Below are 12,821 nucleotides of genomic sequence, written 5' to 3'. Positions count from 1 at the left end.
TTAAGATCCCCTTTCACCTGTTTCTGAGTGAGGACCTGCTAAGTACGCAGTTCTCTGAGTCCTGCAAGGGGCCGGGCCAGAATGACCTGGAAGCAGAAGTGTTGTTTTGAGAGATTGAGAGATTTCCCTTCTAGAGGATTTGTTAAGAGCACTCAGTAGGAACTTTGGGGTGGTTAGAGGCCCCCCGCCCAAGTTCGACTTGGGACAGGGACAGGGTCCCTGCAACAGAGGTTCGAGTCCTCTGAGGACCCAATGAGTCCTAAGTTAGATAGTGAGTGTGAAAAATTTCCATGCTGGCAGATGTGCCAAGGAATAGGATCTCTAAAATAAGCCCCTGGGGTCGAGGAATGTACTCTTGTCTGCCCCAAAACCTAGTGAAAGTCTGTATCTCTGTTGTTGGTCTTCCATGTCTGTTTGTTTTCTGGCCTTTACTGTTTGTCTCGTGTGTCTTTCTATATTTGGGCCTTTAATAGTCCTCATGGGCCAACAAACATCTACCCCCTTAAATTTGGTCTTGATTCACTTCTCCATCTTGAAGGCTTGAGCCCAAAATCTCTACCAGGAATCTATCAGTTTTCATTGATCAGATCTGCCTTCCTCCTCTGCTGCAGGGAGGAAGAAGGTTGATTCTGAACAGAAAGACAACTGGTAAGACACACCTACTTTTGGGATGTTTCTGTTTATCATTGTCTTTGTCACAGTCTTGTCTCTATGTATTCTTAAATTGGCACTCACAAAAAGGCTAAGGGTTGCTGCATGCAACTTGGGAGGATTGCTTTGATATGGTACAAATGTAATTTCACATATTGTGGTAACTTTGTCAGTTAAATGTGAAATTTTAGCCAGATTTTCTTGAGAAAAACAAAACTCATGGTTAGAAGTTTGTTTTATTAGATCTTGCAATGCATAATGGTTTCAGTGAATTTGAGACCTGACACAGAGAGGGAATGTTTTATTCTATAAGGACAGAAATTGTACTGGCTACTTTATAGATGTAAAAGTCATCCAGAAAAAGTTGTTATGTTGTTGAGAAGAACTTATTCTAGAATTTAAACTTGGAATTTTTAAAATCAGATGTTATTTTAATGTATGTCAGAACTAGCAATAAGAAATCATATGACACACAAGAAGTTTTTAAAGTGGCTAATCTGTGTATGGGATTTAATAATACAAGTACTATGAATTTGGTATTTTGCAAAAGAGGGAATTTCTAAACAGTGTTGTCTCTGACTAGGGTTATATGAATTGTTTGTTTTTTTTAATGTGCACAATGTATAGGAAGAAATTTGTGATCTAGAGATGAACATGTATTCATTCAGATACAAATTCCTGGAAAGCAATGGAGTGAATACAAATTATGTATGCATTTGTACTATAAAGAGAATTAAGTTTTCCACCTAAATGGGTTATAGGTATATGATATGCAAACTTTATGGAGGTTCTATTCTACTTTAGACAGAGGTTTGAGAGGAGTGCAGGTAAATGCTTGAACTTCAGTTTGGTTACACACTGAAAGATTGCTAAAGGACTTAATCAAAGTTATTTGGAAGTTGTGGAGTTCAAACTGAAATCCACTGAGAGTAAATCATTATGAAGGGGATTTGATAGAATCAAAATTTTAAATTGTACTGAGCTCACTTGTTAAAGAAGGATGGGACAAGGTTGCTAAGTAATAAAATCTAAATAGAGCCAAGCAGCCTTAGGATAAATTGCGCAGAAGTTATTAACCCCTTCCTTGCACACAGGAAGGAGAAAGAAGTGCTTATAATTGTTCCACACTGATACTTAGGGACTAAAATAGGGACCTCACAGAATTGGCAACCACTGTGTGATAGATCTTAAAGATGAGTATATTTTAATTGTATATTTCAGAGGTTTTTAAGATGTGCAAGCAAGTAAACATTGCCAGGCCTGTCTGACCAATATCTTATTTTAAGCTGTGTAATCTTAATGCAAGCATTCCATGTCCAGAATGATAAAATAAGTTGAGTGATATGTAATTGATGTTACCTCACACGAATTTTGGGAATATGTTGGTTGATATTTTTATTACATTTTGACCTGTATAAAGATATATATTGCAAACAGTAGCCAAGGAGTGAGTAGGACATTAAAAATGGCATATATGAGAAAATGCTTACTCAGAATTTTACAATTGTTATGTGAGTTGCTGCTAAAACATGTGCTTTGAGTACTGTTTGGATGTAAACAAAAGCTCATTGTAAACCTGACTGTACCATAGATTTTGTTCAATATTCAGTGGTTACTTCACTTTGCCAATTTGTACTATGAACTGAAATTTATAATTGATGAGCACTATGCTAAAGATGCAGTGTTTCAATGACATAATCCTTTAAATCAGAATTCTTTTGGGTTACCGATGAGCAATTGAAGTGATACCAAAAGAATGTTTCTTTGGCTTAAGCAAGTCAGAGAAGGTAAAGGTATGTTGGATTTGAATTCAGAAGAAAGGGACTTTGATCTAAAGTCCATAAAGCTTGAGTATGCAGATTTGTGAAGAAAGAATGGAAGTCTTGCTCTGCTTTATAAGAAGAGGGTTTTGAGAGACAGACAGACAGACAGACAGAGACAGAGAAGGAGACACATAGGGAGATGAATACTCTTATAATTGGATCCCTGACCTAGGGATAATTTCTAGAATTAGTTGGAAAATCACAAAAGATTCTTTAATTTCTCTGGACAGTTACCCTGAAGTGATTCCTGTATGGCCTTGTCTTAGTCTTTCAGATGGTCTAGGTCCAAGATATAATACAGCTCTGATTTATATTACTATGAAGCTGCTCAATTCAACACTCATGTTCTTTATTTCAGGTTTTGTGACTAAAGTGTGATATGTAAATTATTGCCAAAATACATAAGAATAATTGAGTGATCAGCCTTGTAGTATCCCTACTTGTTTGAGGCTTGTTTGAGGGTGTGGAAAATTGTTCCTGGACTGCTGATAAGCAGAATTTCTCTCAGCTGTAATGGGTAGATTTCCTTCAGGGTGGATTCTCATGGGAACAGAGAACCAGTCCAAGCTTTGGAGTCTCCAGCTTATCAGCTAGTCCTAAAATTTGGAGTTCATCAGATCTTACTAGGCTACAAGTTTGGATTCTAGTTTCCATTTTGACAATTCTCATTAACTCACTAAATGTATGTGAAAATCTGTTAATATAAGATGTCAACATGGAATCTAGGAATCCCAAACTTGTTACCTAGTGAGATCTGATGAACCCCAATTTTCAGGACTAGCTTGTAGATTGAAGACCCCAAAGCTTGTACTTGTTCCCTGTTCCCATGGGAATCTACCCTGAAGGGAAATAACAATCCTAGTTGGGTGAGATAAGCATATGCTAAGGACCCTCTTTGTTTTAGGTAGTCTCCCCTATTGTATTAGACCCTTTCCCAGGAAAGATCCACACCTGAGCAGGAACCATCCTTTAGTATCTATTGTAAGCAGCCCCCTCCTCTTACACCCTAGCCTCTAGCTATGATTCTTTTCCCAAGCTTGATTGTATCCTGTCAGTGTAGTTTGAACACTCCCATTTTCCTTGTAGTCATAGTAATGTCAATCATCTTTCCCTGCCCTTGGATTTCCCAAATGGTATATAGGTTCCCCAAGTTCTTTTGTTCCCTGGAGTCCATCCTGAGTTGGTGGCACTCCCAGGGATCAGTGACCAGGGCGTTCAGACTCTGTGCACTCTTGGGAAGAAGCTCTGTTGTCGTACTTAGTAGCACTAACCCCTTTTCCTTTGATTAAAGAGTGATTTTGACTATTTAATAGTTCTGCGTTTTTTCTAGTTGACATTAATGGAGGTCCCACCGAGATCCAAAGTCCTGGCTGCCTGAGCCCTCCAGCTAATGAGGACTCCGAGACTTGAGGTACCTCACACAACCCGTTTGGGATTGGGTCAGGAGTCCGGTTAGCAAGGGCCAGGTAAGTGGCTCTCGGAGGTAGGACTCACATCTCTGGTTTGGGAGTAACTTGCTCTTTAATTAAGGGATTCTTAGTTGAGCGCCTGTGGGGTACACAGCCGCATGGTCCATAGCCACCCGGCCGCTATTGGACATGGTTAACAGCTTGTCTGTCCCATAAATTGGTGGGGGCAGTCAGCAGCCCAGTGGGGGCAGTCAGCAGCCCAAAGAACCACCTAATTATATGGCCATTTTAAGGTTTGAGAAGATGAGAAGATGGCAGAGTCTGGCCCCAACGCATATTGGACAACATGGAGTCTAATTCAACCTGGCTTCAATATCTGAGTTTAATTAGATTTTGGGTGTGTGTGTTGGTGCCTGTGTGAGTGCAACAGTGTCTATGCTAGAGGTGAGGTCAAGGAGAACAGTTCAGAAGCATGAAAGTTTGGCTGAAAGCTTTGAATGGGAAGATTGAGTTGGAGTGTTGAGAGCCTGAGTTCAATTGAGGGTCTGAGTAACTGCTTTAAGTTGATTTAAGGGAAATTTTCTTCATGAATTGAAATGCCATGGTTTGAGGTTTAAATGACTATAAAGTTTTGAAGAAAAGCTCATAGAACTTAAGTTCTGGATTTTGTCTCAAATTTTTTCTGTGGGCTTTTGCTTATATTGTTTGTCTAATGTACTTCTTAGGTGGAGACTGCTAATAATTTCAAATGCTTGTGATTTAAATGTTAGCAAATAATGTCTGAAAGTTGTTAACAATTAATTCCTCCCAAAAGTTGAAGAGATGAGACTGGAGCTGGCGATCTGGATATGGAAATATCCAGCAGGAGGCAAAAGGAGGTCCAGAAATTCTTAACTTTAAGGTCTAATTTTTCTTCCCAAAGTTTTGGTCTTGCTAATGTGTAAAATATTTTGTATCAAGTGCAGTTAATATTGGCAACGAGATGCATTTGATTCTAGGTATTAACCTGGTTATTTGAGTGCTATAATTTCACATTTTTAAGCTGTTAATTGTTTTCAAATAGCAAGGTATGTGTGAGTTCTGGAGTAAAGAAATTTCATTTTAGGATGGTCAACTGCAGACCTGAATGGTCATTGAATTGTTGCAAATGACGAGAAATATTGGGGAAAAGGCAGTGCTTTAAAAGGTAAGGAAACCCTGAACATTTTAAACTGACCCAACAAATTTCCTCTTTAGGAGCCGCTTTAGCCTTAGGCCAAGGTGGTTTGAGGCAAGGATAAGAGACTGGCAAACTTGGAGCCAAAAGTAAATTAGAGCCAAAAAAAAAAAGGAAAGGAATTGCAGAGGTATTCAGAGTTAAAGGTAACTTTTAAGGTTTCTTAGTAATCCTAAATTTTGTGTTTGGAGGAAAAATGTGATGGGTTTTGGCTTTTTAAAAGGTAAAAAGTATCATGAACTATAACCTGATTTTGAATTTTTAAGGTAAATTTCCAGACTGCAAACATCACAATAGAAAAGTTGTTGTTTAAAGACCAGTGAATACTGATAATTAATTTTACTTTTTAAGTGGAGAGAATTAATGGTTTTGTGAGCATTATTTCTGATGATCGTTGGCATATGATCACTAATAAAGGAATTTCCCACCTGGGAAACTCTAAAATTTCTAGGAATGCCCTATATTTTGCCACCCCAGTTCTGGAGTGTGGGTGAAGTGATTAAAACATTTTAAAGTTTTACCTCAAGACGTTTCTTAGGAGCCCAAAGCCTGGACCAGATTTTCCTGTAGCCTAGAATCTGAAGGATTCCTGAAGAAGCCATCTCTACGAGAAATCCGAAAGAGTCCCAAGATATTGGATCTGGATAAGCATTGTATCTCATCATTTTCATTGACTTTAGAAATATTTCTGTAGCAGACATAAAATTGGCCATTTTATTTCCCCTGAGCAAAGTCCCTTTAAGTAGAGAACCTAGAAAGGACAGAGTTAGTCCCCAGATTTAGTTGAAGTAGGAAAATAGGAGCATTTTACCTGGTTAAGAGGTTTGAAAGTAACATCTGGTAATTTGAGAATTTGCAGCAAAGATTTCAGAGTGCTAGTTTGTCTCAAAGTAGTATCAGAAGAAGTTAGGAAGAAATGATGGAGCCTAGAAATGATTGTTAGTAATACTAGATAGATTTATTTTAAATCTGGAGCATGGCTAGAGAGAATTGCCATCTAATAGTGACTTGTATGGGAAGATAATTGGGAAAAATAAAAGCTGGGAGGAAATTGGTTATTGATACAGTCACAAGGGTGAATGGAAGGGCAGAGTTAATGTCAAGTTCTACAGGTGACTGCTGATCATTGCCAATTCTCCCTCATTTTAAGTTATTTCCCACTTTTCTTCTGTTAATAGCAAATTTTCTATATTGTGAAAAGAGCCTCAGGAAGGCAAGGTATAGACTATGGAAATTGTGGAGGCAGATAGAAATTTTTAGCCATTATGAATAAGTAAGCAAATTCAAAGAGGTTCCTTTTCTTAAAAGAAGAGTTTTAGGTCATAAGGAAAACCTGGCAAAATATTGGTGCCAAAAGGGGGGAGGAATTGCACATAAATAATAGATTCTAAGCAGCAGTTTTAATAAACAAGGTTCTGATAGAACACTGAATTGCTCCCCAGTACCAGTAAAGTTTATACACTTTGAAGCCTCAAGGCAAGAAATAAGGGAGATAAGAAGAGAACCTTTGTGACTAGGAAAGCTAATCCATTCACCTATAGATTTAGGCAGAAGTTCAATGGTAAATGAGTCCTTATTGCCAATGAATAAATACTCAGGAAAATGAAATGTGTACCCAAAACTAATTTAAGGCTACAACTCAGTCAAATCAGGAAGATTATTTTAACAAATTTTTATCTATAGACTTTACATTAGCTAACTCAGTTGCAATGTTATTTTTTTTTATACTCAATAATAGAAGTAAAAAGCCTACGCTATTTAAGCATGGTTAGGGTTGTTAAGTAGTTAAAGGTGAATGAAAACAGTTGCAAAACCCCTAGCATATCAACCTCCCCAAAGGGGGTGGGGGGGTGAGGTGTGTATGAGGTTTTAAAATAAGGAAAATTAGAAGCATTTTTTATCGGGAGATTTTTTGGAGTTCATTTCAATGTTGAAACTTAAAATTTGACTTTAAAGATAGTTTTGAAGCTGAAATTGCCATGCAGTCATTCTAATGTGGTTTTGGATTTTTTGGGTTATAGAATATCTAGTTAGAAACTTACTTGGTGCTAGACAAAATATTTTACCTTTTGGCCACAAACAGGAGGTAGGGCTACTTCCAGATTTACTAAGTACTGAGTAACCTGTGATATGGATTTTGTTTCTGCTTTTATATTTCTACAGTTTGTAGGGTTTTTATATTTAGGTAAGGTAAGGCAATCTTTCTGATTAAGCATGTAAATTACCTAATTTTATAATTTGTGTGGAAAAGATATTGCTAGTGTTAATGTCCGGGATTTCACCCACCACCAAGGAAGACCCCTGGACAATGCAATCAGGCACAGATAGGGCCATTTATTGAACTAGTACACACTAGTGGGAAATCAGCTAAAAGAGTTCCAAGTTGCTTCTGAAAGGCTGGGCCTTAAGTACTTTCCAGCATGTATGCCCCCCCCCTTCAGCCCCTTATCTGCTACATACCATTGTTGGAACGTTGCCGGCATGTATGGCTCCCCTCAGCCCTTATCTGCTATATACTATTCTTGGAACCTTGACAATTTTATGTTATTGGGGTCTTCTTGGCCTTTATCTGGTACCCACTGCAGCTGAGGTCTTGACATATTTATGGTTTCTGACACTCCCAAGGTTAGGCAGCTCCCTGTTCAGGCCTTCCTGAACTTCCAAGGCTGGGCATTTCCTGCTTTGGCCTCCCTCACTAGAATATAAAGAGATGGGATGGCAGATTTAAGATTAGCAGCATGGGTAATCTTTGTAATGAGTGAGCATATAGGGAGTTGATCAAGCCCTGTTAAAGAATATGTTTATGGATTTCTCTTAGTTTTCTCTTGCAGCAGCAAGGAAGCTGGCTGATACCAAAGGAGGATCAAGTCTGCAAGAGAGGAGGCTGAAGGCATCATCAGGACCCACCAGATGTGAAAGACTTAAAACTTTGGGAAATGGGGTAGTGTTTTGATTGTTAGTTAGTTTTTGGCCAAAGGCAGACTGCCTGGCTTTCTGGCTCAACTGTCAATGCGCCGGTGGCATTGGGGAATGCCCCCAAAGGCCAATCACCAAACCTGTATCCCTGAACTTTCCACCATTAGGGGATGGAGTCCAATCCCATATAGAATTACTCATTGTCCATTTGTTTGGTCAGCGATGTTCGGTCTTGACCAAAAGGGTGGGGGGGTGTCAACATGGAATCTAGGAATCCCAAACTTGTTACCTAGTGAGATCTGATGAACCCCAATTTTCAGGACTAGCTTGTAGATTGGAGACCCCAAAGCTTGTACTTGTTCCCTGTTCCCATGGGAATCTACCCTGAAGGGAAATGACAATCCTGGTTGGGTGAGATAAGCATATGCTAAGGACCCTCTTTGTTTTAGGTAGTCTCCCCTATTGTATTAGACCCTTTCCCAGGAAAGATCCACACCTGAGCAGGAACCATCCTTTAGTATCTATTGTAAGCAGCCCCCTCCTCTTACACCCTAGCCTCTAGCTATGATTCTTTTCCCAAGCTTGATTGTATCCTGTCAGTGTAGTTTGAACACTCCCATTTTCCTTATAGCCATAGTGATGTCAATCATCTTTCCCCACCCCTGGATTTCCCAAATGGTATATAGGTTCCCCAAGTTCTTTTGTTCCCTGGAGTCCATCCTGAGTTGGTGGCACTCCCAGGGGTCAGTGACCAGGGCGTCCAGACTCTGTGCACTCTTGGGAAGAAGCTCTGTTGTCGTACTTAGTAGCACTAACCCTTTTTCCCTTGATTAAAGAGTGATTTTGACTATTTAATAGTTCTGCATTTTTTCTACTTGACAAAGAGAATGTTACTATTTCTATGGAACCACATTAAACTGAATAATACTGATTGGAAATTAACATGGAGATAAAAACAGGGATTTAGGATGAGCACAGGTCTACTCACATAGGATAAGGGTCAAACTACTTTTCACAAAAGAAAAGACTATGTGAAACAAAATGGGGGAAGGGACCTTTCATCTTTCCTCTCTAAACTGTTGTTAACTTGAAAATGTTAACCTGCATCCAGGTCCACACTTAGAAATCATGTAATTTGCGGCTGCACTTCTAGGTGGTTCTTCGGGCTGCTAACTGCCCCCACCTTCCCTTGGGACAACAGACAAGCTGTTACCCATGTCCAATAGCGCCCGGGTGGCTATGGACGATGCGGCTCTGTGTACCCACAGATGCCTAACCAACAGTCCCTTAATTAAAGAGTGAGTCACTCCCAAACACGATATGTGAGTCCTACTTCTGAGAGCCACTTACCTGGCCCTTGCTAACTGGACTCCTGGCCCAACCCCAATTGGGTTGTGTGAGGTACCTCAAGATTCAGGATTCTCATTAGCAGGAGGGCTCAGGCATCCGGGACTTCGGATCTCACTGGGGCCTCCATTATGTCAACTAGAAAAAACGCAGAACTATTAAATAGTCAAAATCACTCTTTAATCAAGGACTAAAGGGGTTCAGTGCTAAAGGCCTCAGCGCTAATAGGCCACAACAACAGAGCTACTCCCCCAGACTGCACAGAGTCTGGATGCCCTGGTAACTGACCCCTGGGAGTGCCACCAACTCAGGATGGACTCAGAGGGAAAAAAGAATTTGGGGAACCTCTATACCATTTGGGGAATCCAGGGGCAGGGAAAGATGATTGACATCACTATAGCTAAAAGAAAATGGGAGTGTTCAAACTACCCTGACAGGATACAATCAAGCTTGGGAAAGAACTCATAGCTAGAGGCTAGGGTGTAAGAGAAGGGGCTGCTTACAATGGATACTAAAGAATGGTTCCTGCTCAGGTGTGGATTTTCTTGGGAAAGGGTCTAATACAATAGGGGAGACTACCTAAAACAAAGAGGGTCCTTAGCATATGCTTATCTCACCCAACCAGGATTGTCATCTCCCTGAGGGTCTCCCACTCAGTCTGAAACTGCTAGCTTGGGATTCCCTTCAGGGTAGATTCCCATGGGAACAGGGAACAAGTACAATCTTTGGGGTCTCCAATCTACAAGCTAGTCCTGAAAATTGGGGTTCATCAGATCTCACTAGGTAACAAGTTTGGGATTCCTGGATTCCATGTTGACACTGTCCTCTATATAATCAAAAATAAGGAGATGTATTTCTCAAGTTGCATTTATAAACATTTCTTCCTTTGTCTTTGCTACTAATCTAACATAATAAACAGTCTTTGTTTTAGCCTAGACAATGACAAAATTCTGCAACAAGGCTGAAATGTAGATTAGCCCATCTCCAAGCTCAATGCTTACAGAACCTAACTAATTTTTCCTGCAGCTTAAAACCTACCTCAGGCTTTAAAGGCAAAGAAGAGCTGATTTCTTTAAATTATTTTTAGTAATTGTTGTTATCACTAGAATGTAAGCTCCTTGAGAACAGGGACTATCTGGTTTTTACATTTGTATACTCAATGCATTGTAAGTGTTTATTAAAAACTTTTTCTTTCATTCATTCATTAACTGTCACCTTTAGCTACTTATATTTCTCTGTCATTATGTTCTTTTTATTGAACTCCTAAGAGCAAGTGTTGGTCTTTCTGCCATAAAAGTGTAGTTTGAAACATATTGGCATGATCATTCCACCCCCAAAACTCAGGCAAACTGTAAGCAGGGAAATTCCTTTGCTCCCTTACACCCTTATGACTCCCAACCCAAAACATCTGACCTTGAGGATCAACCTCCTTAGATTGTCCCATTGATTTGAGATGGACAAAGAGATACACATCATCCATCTGTCCTCCTAATCACTAGAACCACCCCCATGTCTTTTGGCAAACTTCCCCCCTCCCCCAAACTCTTGCTCTAGAGTCAAGTCCTCACTGTTGTAAAGAGTATCAAATCCCCAGAATTGATGGCTTCTAGGGGACAGCTTTTCCATTCATGCTATCTTCCCAAGGAACAGCTTTCTGCCCATGCTGTTCCACCCAGGAGGCAGACTTTCACCTATGCTATCCTCCTGACCAGATTCAACATTACTTTTGAAATTAATAAATTTCTCTTTTTATTTTTAAACTAAGTTTTGGATTCTTGCACCAAACCCCAGGGGTTCACCTCTGTACCCCACAACATCTTGGCACCCGATGTGATTGGCTCTCCTGGAAGATCCTATACCCCCAAATCTTCCACAAGGTCACAGCTTCTCAGGTAGGAAGGAGCCTTTCTTGGACTCCTAAAACCCCCATCTTTTGGGTGATATCTTTGTGGGACCTCTTTGGTGCTCTCTCTCCCATCAACCCCAGAAGTCAGTCTGGCTGTTGAATTTGGGGTCTATTGTCTTCCATTTCTGATAAGGGGAGTCTGATGCCTCAGTGTTAAACTGAGTGCTCTAGGTCAGGCAACCTAGGTGGACACACAGTTGTTGATGCTCTGGTGTGGAATTGGCCATTCCACATCCACATGAAACAAAGACAGAGCATACATACCCTAAGATTCTCCTGTGGGATGTATACTTAGAAATTGAAAAAAAAAATTGACTCTAGACAGTTTGAGAAAAAAAGAAAGGAATTTCTTTTTGTAATGTTGAATGGCCACATCACACTTTTGATAAGCAAGAGGTATGACCTATTCATGGTACCATGAATTGTAATACTATCCTCTACTTATAATTAAAAATATTTTTTTAAGTCAGGCCTAGATAGTTTGTATCCTCCCTTGGGTAGTGGCTGCACTGGACTTTGTCCCATTTCAGTCTGGGAAGCCTCACTGGCTAACAAGTCTAAAGCCAGAGCCAGATAGGGACTAGCCAACTCAACTAGAGGAAGGGAAAGACATCTTTGCAGGCCTCTCCTGTTAGGTCGAGATCAAGCCTAGGCAGCCTGAGTGAAATTTCAATTAGATTTTTTTTCCTTTCATGTTGCATAGCTGAGCAACATCATGGAATATTGAGGAAATTGGATTTTTGATGCCCTAAATTCTAACACCAGGTGGCAACTGGATGTATTTTGCAGGAAAGAAGGCATGTGGACAGAAGCTCCTTACCTTTTAGCTTTGTCCCCTCTCTAGACTCTCAGTTATCCAAACTCTATTCTTTATTTGGATTTTAAGGCAAGGGCCTATCCAGAAATCCAGGCCGAGATAGAGAAAAAGGAAACCAGAGAAACTATCAGTTCACTGTTCAGATCTACCTTCCTCCTCTGCTGCAGAGAGGAAGAAGGTTGATTCTGAATAGAAAGACAATTAGAACTGGTGAGACACTCCAACTTTTGAGATTCTTAAATGTCTTACACTTTTAAAACTAAGGGTTTTTTTTTTCAACTTGTAGAACAACCTATTCCCAATTAAACTCTGCTTTTGGGTAAACAGAGATAGATAAGAAGTCCTGATAAATCTCCTTTCCCTGTCTACTAGCCAGAAGGAAGTAATGCTTAAACCTCTCTATTAGAGTTTTTATTGATATTTTATTTCAAAATTGTGATCATGTATACATGTGAGTTTAGAAAATAACATCCTAATTTTAGTTGTTTGTTAGACAGAGAAATTTCAGTCTGTATAGAAAAGCCATGGATCAGTTTTGTAAAACAGGTTTTTTTTAGCAGTATAGCCTCAAGAAGACTACTTTCCATCCTTATCTATCTTTCCCATCATAAGAGGTCTAAAAGAAAAAAAAATAGTGTTTAAACTTACCAGAAATGGGTTTTTGTTTAAAATTATCATAAATGGTTTTCATCTCAATGGTTTTCATTTCAGTGTATTAAAGTTGACTAACTTTATT

Source organism: Monodelphis domestica, chromosome 1 (genome assembly GCF_027887165.1).
Source record: "Monodelphis domestica isolate mMonDom1 chromosome 1, mMonDom1.pri, whole genome shotgun sequence".
Lineage (NCBI taxonomy): Eukaryota > Metazoa > Chordata > Mammalia > Didelphimorphia > Didelphidae > Monodelphis > Monodelphis domestica.
This window is presented reverse-complemented; position numbering follows the sequence as displayed.